Here is an 11,753-nt window from a genome sequence, read left to right on the forward strand (position 1 = left end):
GACCTAGACTTGATGTAAGACTTGTTTGTCTTTTATTGATAGTAAATGTAGATTCGTTATTTGGGATAATTCTAGTATTGATTTACAGAAAATAATTTTATCCTTTATTTGATGTATTATTGAAAAGTTTAAATTAATCTCTCGTTCTAGATTTTAGAGTGTTACAGTTGGACTCCAATTCGTAATCATTTCCTAGTTAGGGTTAGCTCGATAGACCTATAAATATTTCATTTGTTTGGGTTAATTTCCGATTATTTATTTGAGTTAATAAAAAATCTTCCACGATGGGTTTTTTAAGTATTCTGATTTGTTTGCATGTTTCTGCCATTCAATCTTGACGAACCGTCATCATCTCTCTTTAGAGAGGTAGATCTAGGTTGGTATTGAGTTCGTGTCCATCAATCTAGTAGCAAATAACTCTGGACTTAACTTTGAATAAAAGGAATTCAGAGTTGTCTTCTAAGTTTAGAAAGTATCTACGAACATAACTCTGAGTCACAAGAATTCTGCTTCTTATAACTTAGAAACGTAACTCTGAAGAGGAGTTCAGAGTTGTATTCTAAGTTTGGGAATAAACTATATAACCAAGTTTGGAACAGAACAATTCAGAGTTATGTTGTAAGTCTGAGAAATAACCAATATCTGATGATTTCATGTTGATGATTTGTATCACTAATGTCATTTAAGTGTAATGGGATTAAATTGTTGACCATTGTAATCATGATAAATATCGAATAGATAAGGAAGGTGCGGAGTGCACACTTGTTTCAGTTTATTTTGATTTAGGGGCGAAGCCCCTAAACGACGGGGGTCCGGGGGTAGCGCCCCCGGTGGCGGTGTCCAAGGGGCAGAGCCCCTAGCTGGGGTCGAGCTGAAAATTGCTTCAAAAATCTGAATTTGAAATTTTAAACTCGATTTTGATGACCACTCCAGAGTTAAATTCAAATTTACAACTCTGAATTTTCTCAGAGTTCTCATGTAGAAGACATCAAGAGACAGAGCTCTTACTCAAGAGTTAAGTGTCTCATATATAAAGCTTGTGTTTCACTCCAGATGCAGAGTCTCTGCATAGTACATGTAGAGCTTCACTCCAGATGCAGAGCCTCTGCATAGTACATGCAGAACTTCACTCCAGATGCATAGCCTCTACATAGTACATGCAGAGACCTCTGAGTCTCCTACTTCTAAATCTGGAGGCGAAATCGTTGGACGGGTCTCTAAATCTGGAAGAAGGACTCCATATTTTGGAACTCTGAACCGCCAATTACTCTGCGATGGCGGTTATACCACGAATACGTGAAATTAACCGCCCAAAGGGACACATGTCACTTAAATATACCTCTTTGAACCGTAAGTGAAAATTGTGTCAAGATGCATGTTTTGGCGGGAAAAATCAATAACCGCTGCACATAAACATGACACGTATCCCAAAAGTTACTTATTTATTAGGATATATATATATATATATATATATATATATATATATGTGTGTGTGTGTGTGTGTGTGTGTGTGTGTTTGGGTTGTGGTGAAAATAGAAGTTGTGAAAAATGTAAGAAAAAATCTCCACTCTTTGATAAATATTAGTTGAATGTTAACACTAATGAGGTACAACGAGATGAACCATATCAGTCCTCTTTTAAAGTACAATTCATAAGTGAGCATGATATTAAAAGCGATCAATGGTTCAGATATATATCTATTTATACTTTTCACCGTAACTTTCCTTTCTACACGAATTTTAGGATATATATATATATATATATATATATATATATCAAGGTTCATATTAGAGATATCAATATGATTAATTTGAAAATATTTGTTGAAATAGAGATGCATTCTACTCTATGCAATATACTTTTTTGAAAGATATCAATTTTTAAAACATACTTACCAAAAATATTTTTCTTTGAAAAATATATTTAAAATAACAATGGGATAATATTAACATACATCTTAGAGTGAAGTTAGTATTGATTATATATGGTGTTTAAATCATGTTTAAATTAGCAAACATCTTTAAAAAGAAAGAAAAATAGAATTAGACGGTGTTCAACATTTTCCTTTGATTTGACCATTCAACGTGACTTCTCGTCATCATACGTTGCTTCTCTAGCATCCAATGATTGTTTCATCACATTTTTTTTTCCTTTTTCTTAAGAGTAAATTATGGTTTTCGTCCCCATAAATTATTGTTTATAATTATTTTTGAACCCTGGTTTTTAAAAATTATTTTTTTCGTCCTTAATGTTTGTAATTTATTTCCTTTTTCATCTCTATGACAAACTTTGTAAGCATAACTACTTCGACTGGTGTTGCTTCAGGGTCTGCATCTTCATCTTCTTTGACTTCATGAGGATCTCTTTCCTATTCTCCTTTGCAGAACCATAAAGAGGATTTGAATTTGGGTCTTTGCCTTCCTCAATTAATGGTTCTGGGTTTAGGTTTGGTTTGATTTGGGAAATAAGAGATACCAACCGTCATTCTCACATTGAAATTAATCGTTGCCTTGTTTTGAAATTAACCCTTTGGTTTGATTTAGTCATAGATGCATTGCCTTACAAGGATGAAAATTGTCTTGTGACGCCGCTTAATGTCGCCTCCACAACCGTCACCCCTATTCACCATCGCTTCTACAACCACATACATAAACCACTGTGCTCGCTGGTGACTAGTTAATCCATGGTTACTTACATGATGAACACATCAGAGGAATGAAAATCCTTATTTAGACTTGTCATCTTTAATCCATCTCTTAATCATTTTCGTCCTTTAGATGCTTCGACAATGATATTTCTTGATTTCATACAAGATTCACATATTATGTATGCTTTTGTTCTGCCCCACAGTCGCTAAATGAATCATAGGCAGATTAATGAAGTATCTATGTTTGAATGGAAAACACCATTAAATATTTATCGAAGACATTTTTCAGAAAGTTTTTGAAGAATGCTCCACCTGATACATATCAAGTTCAAGATAAAGAAAAAACTACGATCTATAAAGGAATTTGTACAATATAGGTAGTGGTGGAAGGAAGGAGAGAATAAGACGTATATAGGAATCTAGACAGAGAGGTTAAGGAAATGAGGGATGTGAAGATTAAAGAGATAGGTGCAATTAAGGATTTTCATTCCTCTAAGGTGTTCATCATCATGTAAATAACCATCGACCATTCACTAGCAAGCCATCATGGTTTATGCGTGGGAAACAATGCGGTTGTTGAGGAAATCCGCCTGAATCGAGTATTTTGAGGAACGTATCGAGAAAGAATTTGATTAAATGGCGGAATCATAAGACGATGGAATGTGTGGGAGCTGGTAATTTGTATGCGTGTATATATATAGATACGTTTATATATATATATATATATATATATATATAGAGAGAGAGAGAGAGAGAGTATATAGTACCATTCTTGTTATTTAACTAAAAAGGAAAAAATTCATAAAATTAAAAAACGACTACATTACCCCTGATTTAAACGATTGTTTTAACAGAGTTAGCATGAGGGACCAAAAGCGTAACGACTTAAAAATCACAAGGACAAAAAAAGCAAAATCTAAAAACCAAGGACGAAAATAACAATACACAACAACCCACAGAGATGAAAATCAAAGTTTACTCTTTCCTTAAATTTAGAGGCCGTTTACCAAACACTTACCCAACAAGCACTTATCAGTAAAATTGAACACTATCAATTACCTACCAAATAAGATTTTAGTCCATCAAAACGATATCATATGCAACAATTTACTCGATAAGCATTTACCGTGGTAACAGTCGTCGCCCTCACTTACCAGGTAAGACTCTTGGTCCTTGTCTCGCTCTTACCGGGTAAGATTCTTGGTCCTTATTATATTCATTCGATAAGGTAATACGACTTGGTAAACGCTTACTCGGGTAAACGTTTGCCTCTTAATCTTTTAATTTAATGGAATAAATTATGAGACTTAAGGGGTTATTTGGTTAGTTCTTTTATCAAGTTTTGTATGGAAAAAATTGTCCCTAAGAATTAATTTGTCTGTATAAATAGAAAGAGTTTTTGTTTAAGAGGATTTTTTCATAAATATAAAAAGCATTTTTTTCAAAAGAAAGGGATAAATTTGAAAAAAATAACTTGATTTTCTATATAAAACTACTTCTTAAAACTTACTAAATACATCATTTTCCATATCACTATCAAACAATCATGTATAACTAATCGAGTAAAATATAAGTTTCATTAAATTTATTAAGCTTTTAATAGATAGGTATTAAAATGTATTATCGTAAATATTTAGAATTTTCTTTATTTATGTTGAACATTCCTCTATTTTTTAATTAAACTAAGAGAATTATTAAAGCAATTAAATAATTTGTTTAATTTAGAATTATTGTGTGTTTTTTAGTGTCCAATAATTGTGACAAAGGAAATCAAGCGGTCACAAATTGTCTCCAAAATGTCAAGCTAAAGAGACCAAAACCACTTTTTTTAATGATTTAATAATTAAAGTTTAAATAAATAGACAATAAAAAAAAAAGAGTGGGAATTTGTTCACACGTGACGTACGAACCTGCTCACGTGGCATTCGCAGAGCATGGTAAGGTCACGTCATGTACTTCAATGACAAATGACTTTGGCGTTTATACACTTACTTCTACAAAATCGTTTTTGATTTGTTTTTAATATTTTTATATTTTGAGAAATAAAATTCTTTTAGTTTCGTAAGTTATGATTTTCATCTTTATAATATTACGTCTTTTTAATGACCGAATTGTTAAATCGTCTTTTTGGACGTATTTATCAAGATATTCATTACATACTCGACATTGAATCAAGCTAAAATTTATTCATATAAAATACATGCAATAATGTTTTTTTTACAGTCTAATAGTTTTTTATAAATGATGGAAAGAACTGGATTATAAGTCGTATCAAGTTAACTATATTTTACCTTCCAATTCATCATTCTCGTCGTATATTCTAATAATTTTCACACTCATCCTATAAAGATTCATCGGCATCTTGTAACATGTCTCTAAATTGTTTGGTAGAAGGACTAAGGTTTTGTTCATCTCATGTCATAGCATCTTGTAACATGTGATTGAACATGATTTAAATGCAACCATCGTTATGATTTTCTAGCGTATTATAAAATTGTCCCTTGGTGTTGAAGTGCATTAACGTTTTCCGTGATGTATTATACCCGTCAAGTTGTATAACCAAACATGAATTCATATCTCATCAAGTGTAGCTTTAAGTCATCCCTTTCTCTATGGTGTAAAAGTAGACATTTCAAGCAAGGGCATATGTTACACAACGCTGTTCCAAGCATGCATAGTTTTCCTTTCAATATACCCTTCGTCGGAATAGGCAAAGTCTAAAACCATTCAGTATGGTGCAAGACGTTGCTAAAAAAACCCTATCGGTCGTTCTTACAGTTACATCCACCATGTATCTATTGGGAGTCGACATAATCAATTACTACAATAATCGATATAATTGAAGTAGAGGGGTTTAAAAACATTACAAGCAATGTTGACTATTTGAATGTCAAATTGTGGATTTAAATCAATCTAGAGGTGTTCAAGATGAGTTTGAAACTCTACAAACAATATTTTGACTATTCAAAAGTCAAACTATGAGTTTAAATCAAAATAGAGGTGTTCTAGATGATCTTTGAATGATCGCCAACGACTATTTAATTTTATTTCAATCGCTAGTAATCGTTCAATGACTTCATAATTTACCAATGCATCACTGGATATAAGTTGTCGGTAATATTCACTGTTGAAAGTGCATTGACTAGTAGTGATTAGGCTTTAATCTTTGACCCATGATGTATACACTTTCTAGTCCTATAATTTTGATTTTCTAATCAACATTCATAATTTTTTATTATTTTCTAATACAAGCGTTTAGTGTTAGGGCAACACAAAAACCCTATAAACCGTTGACCTCAACCCGAATAGGCAGATAAAAGTTGACCAACTTTAAAGCATACTTGATTCATGAAATACACAACCTAATGTAGGTGGCTTAAGTAACTAAATGTCAAACACATCCAACTAAACCCATATGCATCCTTTACTCACATTGTTGCATCTCTCTATCTTGTTTCTACATTTTTGTGTAACCATGGGTATTTGGACCAATTTATGCGCACTAATATATCTCATAGCACGACCACAGATGATCTGGAGTTATCGCAGGTAAATCTTCATGGTCACAAGGGCTTTAGCAATGGCTAGATTCAAACTTGAGGAAGATGATCGCTTGAGCCTTAATTAGTGTGCCACAACCCAATTGGTTGTACCTTTGTTTTTATCCGCTCTATTTTATGTTGTTTTCCTCCGAGGTATACTTCATGTTTTATCATATTTCTCCCTCATTATTCCATTTAAAAAGTCTCTTCATACTGTCAGATACCTTGCAAAGTAAATATCTGCCGTAGAGCAAACATTGATCTTATTCATGGAAATTGAAAGGTAAAACATGTTCTTAAGGTGTTGCAAGGTACAACTATTAGATATTAGATATCTTTCTCTTAGAGATGGAAGCCTTTATGTGTTGATCGATTTTATTTCTTTCAAAACTTTACTTCTTGTTCATTTCTCAGGTCTTAATCATAATTCATTTTTTGTTAAAATATGAGATGTCTACACCAACAGGTAATGAAAATTTATTGAATTAGCTCTCTTATAGAACCAACGAACATGGTATTAATAAAAAACCTCTTGTGGTACAATCTTTCTAAAACTATTTCAAGCCAACTTAAATTATAATAAAGTGGGTTGATTTATACAATTTTATTTAAATAAGTTGAGATCTATAAGGTTGAAGTAATTGAATTGGATTAGTAAATGTCCTACCCTGCCTAATCTAATCCTTATGCATTATTGTGTACCTCTATCTAATGCTTTTAAAACTCACAAGTCACCAATTCTTTTAGCCTCAAACCCATTAAAGATGGTAAAAATATTGATGGTTTTTATATAAAAGGTTAGTCGAATTATGGTTATATATGCATAATCAATATACCTCACATCACGTAAGAAAACATAATTTAAAGATTATTCTCCAAGTTCTGATGTAAAATGGCTAAAAGTTTCATTTCTATCAAAATATACGAATTTATAATCATTCATTTTAACTCAAAGAGAAGATAAGGGGTTGTGTGACCACTTTTTCATTGTTCAGTGAGTGTGGCTACCCTCGAGGAGACTTGAGTCGCGTAAGAGGTAGTATATGACCTAGTTTTCCAGCTTTCGGGAAAGATTTTGACAACAAATTGGGTTTCTTTCAAATAGTTCCATTGATCCATGACGACGTTCATTAACTCTCGGATCCATGATACCTCAAACAGCCTCACTTGAAAAGAAAAAAAGAGAGCTCACTTGAAAAATAACTTCATCCGACTTCTTAGGATTTTGATGCAACACCAAGTGACCCTCATATAATATTCTTTTCTTCAAAGCATTTAGATCAATATCCCAACCTTCATAAATCAAAAAAACAAGTCTCAATGGATGTTTTCATGATTGCCCAATACAACAGATACCTAACTAAACTCGAAAAGGTTAGAGGCTACCATAACTTTATTGGAAACTGTTTGTTCAAATGACCTAGTTTGATCTAGTGTCTTAGTTGCTGGAACCATAGAAGCATTGTATGCAAGCAAATCTTCGAACTTTTGTGAAAATGGTTTGGTTTGATTTGAACTCTTGTGTGGTGGCATATAGGAAGTACCTTTCTGTCCATCTTCCTTGATCCTTTGCACTACAAGTTTCAAATGATCGAGAATGTTCCCTACTGGTTCGCTTGGAGTTCTTTTGATCACTAGTACATAATTTGATGTCAACTATTAGGTCTCACTACACGTTTCTTGTTAGACTCTGTCTTGACAAGGATGGCTATATCTCTGTGTAACACCCCATACAACACATTGCATGTAACACATATTTCATTCACAAGAAATACATGTTTATACACCACTTAGGTCTTTTAGCACAAGAATCTATCATACATAATACATGGTCCAAAAATTCAAAATACACTTCTTGTACTAATCATCCTTCTTGTAACAAAACTTTACATTATCATGAGCAAATCTTCAAAAAGATATGCATAACGGAAAATATCACATTTTCCCTTTTCCCTTACCGTCAATACCTCCTGCAATACATATTTAAAACCACAAAATGAGGATTAGACCTGAAGGTCTAGTGAGATCCCTTTTTCTATGTTATTGCAGGATGAAATATACCAAAACTTTATTTAAACAACTTTTCATATATATAACAATATATGAACAATTAAAACATAATACCAATACCTTTCTAATTTCAAAGCCAATCTCTCGGCTTTTAAGTAACACATCCAAACACAAATAGGTTTGAACCAACCAGGTTTCTCTTAATGCCACTTTTAAACCTTTTTAATTAAAACAAGGTTTATTCAAAGTTTCAGGCCATAAACCTGTTATCCTCTTCTCAATAACATCCAAACTACGATTTTCGATAAGAACCCTGATTCTAAATCTCTAAATCACAAAGAAATAAAGATTCCAAATCACGGTAATCTTAAAGGATATAATAGTAAGAGTTATATCACACATCACACATACAAATGTGGCCCTTATATCCAAAGGTATACCTTTCCTTGATATGCCACCCTTATCCCATGATACACCTCTCCTTAATATGCCACCCTTATTTCCTCATAAAATCATTTTACAAAATAACTCCAATTAGATCAGACCGCAGTCATAAAAATGTCCTAATGGAACATCATCAGTTCAAAATCATCTTTATCAAAATTCTCGTTCTTTATCATCATAAAAGAATAATAATGATTTATTTTGAACTAACACCTTAATCAAAATGCAAAACTGGTCAACTTAACAAGTTTTGGTCGATTTAGACTGGCCGGAATTCAACTCCGGTCAAGTCTTGACCGATATACAAATCCGGACAACACTTTGTCCTACTCAGCCGGATTACAAATCCGGGCAACACAAGATCCTTTGTCCGATTTACGAATCCGGATAACTCAATTCCATCTATCCAATGTACAAGTCCGGACAAACTTAATATTAACTCGATCAAGCTTTGTCCGGTTTACATCTAAATCGGACATTTCATTATTTGGACTAGAATCAAATCAGGCAGCCTTGATCGTATTCCTACTTCTCCGTTCAAAACTTTTATCCAGTTTATATATCAAAAATATCACCAACTCTCCAAACCGAACAACACTATGATCGGCTTAGAGGTAAATCGGACAATACGAGTCCGACTTAACATAATCCGGATATCACTTGTCTGATTTAAGCCAAATCTGGGTGATAGGTTTATAACATAAATCAGTTATGCAATTCAAAGTACTTTTTAAAATATTTAACCACTCACCTTATGAAATTTCTTTTGAAAATCAGATGAATCCAACTTCTTGAAATCAGTTAATAAGAAATCCGGACAAGCTTCTCTCAAATCTCTCTCCGATTTCCAAAATGGCCAAGAGGTTTATTTGAAAACCTCACTACATATTTATACCCCTTTCTATAGAAAGAAAGGCGGCTTAACAACCCTTTTTATGCATGCCTACCCCATGCATGCATACATAAATAATTCATGCATATAATAGCCATGCATACCAATTTCATGCATACTAACAAAATTTTAGTTAATGCATACTCATATTATGCATACACATTTATGTATAGAAATTCACATACTAGCATGATCAAATATACCGATTTATTATACTGTCACATAGACACCTAATAAATAATCACGTATTAGTTACCTCAGGTGATAACCAAGACCCGATTATCACACTCTGACATTGTCGGGAAAGTCTTTGTCATTTTTGATGAATTCTAAAAATGGGTGATTTTCTAATTTAAAAAGAACGTGAATGGATAAGACGGTGGTCATGGTTGCTGCTGTATGGAAGCCTAACCTGATTACTTTTCTGTCTCTTCATCGGCTGTTATCGTTGATGTGGTCGAATTGCTTTGTAATGATGACTACTAGATTAACAAGAGATGAGGTAAGAGCTATAGTCACTTTTGTCATACCTATTTTGGTAGTCGGTCATTGATCTGCCATTGCTTATGAAAAGCGATAGGAGAAAGTTTACTCTAAAAGCAGCTAACATAGTAAGAAAACACAAATGGGTTGACAAACATGAAAATCCCAAAACGATATGAGTTTACAAGCGTAAAACTCAAAGATAAGATAAAAGAAACCCTGCTAACAATACTAGATAGTTGGGGTATATTCGATGGAATAAGTCATCAAAAATCTTCAACGAATTTTCGAGAGGAGCATGGTAAACAACGGGTCACACCAATTTGATGGTACTTACGAAATTATATGCACATTGATTTACTTACGTATTATACAAATTAGTTACTAACCCATTTATATTGTATTTATTGACAAGGTTTGGAATAAACCTGCATGGAGAGCTTGATCTTATTCCGACTATCGCAATATGAATACCCAACATGAGGGTCCGATATCCAAGCATACGGGTGGCTCTACTAGCATCGTTTAGTGTAGACACAGAATGGTGATACCAATTGTTTGTCCCTAATCTTCAATCAATCTTCAATCTCCATGATAAATGGCATTCTTCATAGGATGATACTTGAGAGAAAAAGTCAAATAGTCAACATGTGTTTATTTCTCTAAAGCTCTCAATTACAAGTAAATGACACAATTAATCTCCCTTCTTCCGAAAACTCACTAATCAAGACCTATTTATAGGTCAAACTAAAAACACAAAAGTCAAAGTCAAACACAAGACTTACAAAGTCAACCTAACAAGAAATACAAATAAAGTCTTTCAAGAATGAATACAATAAATTCTAAAATTCAATCATAACATTCTCCCCTTTTGGATTCAGGCTTGAAGGAATTTATACACTTTGAATCCCTTTTGAAACTTTGACACTGTAAGCACTTGAAAAACTTCTTTCAAATCTTCAAGATAATCTTCTAATATTCTCCTTCTAACATTCTTCAAATATTCTTTCCTTTTGAGGAAATCTTTCAAACAATCTCCCCCTCGAATGTAGAATAAAAAAATCTTCTCTTTTATCAATGGAGAACTGAAACAGCAACAATCTTCATAAATAATCTTCAAGATATGGTCTTCAAAGAACTTCTTCAGAAACAATCTTAACATTCTTTCTTTATAAGAATGAAACATTTTGCTCACTTGAAATCTTTTCCAGTAGACTCTGTTAAGATGAGATCTTCACATTCAACTCCCCCTCAATATTGTAGCACAAGAATAATCTTCAGAATAATCAGCAGTCGTCACAAACACTCCTTGAATCTTTTCCAAATTTTCGATCTTCAGAATTGACTCAGAAAATTTTCATTCATTATACAATACTTCCCCTTATGATGAAATGAGAAACATTTACATCATACATTAGAATTAATGAATCTTCAACATAAGCCGTCAATTCGTAAAATTGTAAGCAAATCTTTTCAAATTTACTTTTACAATCTTTTCAGATTATGAAGATGGAAAAATAACCAAATTTAACTTATGAATTTGTTAACAATCTTATAAAAAGATTGAACTGTGAATATAACAAATATATTCAGTACAACGAATGTACTTCATATATGAGACTTTTTAAGGTTCATCTCACCAGGACTTCCATTCAATCATCGATAGCTTAGTAATAGCATATCTATGAATGTTATTGCAAAATAACAAATATATTGCAAAATTTGTGTAGTGTGA

The sequence above is a fragment of the Cynara cardunculus genome (assembly GCF_001531365.2).
Source record: "Cynara cardunculus var. scolymus isolate 2C chromosome LG 15, CcrdV1, whole genome shotgun sequence".
In the NCBI taxonomy this organism is placed as follows: Eukaryota; Viridiplantae; Streptophyta; class Magnoliopsida; order Asterales; family Asteraceae; genus Cynara; species Cynara cardunculus.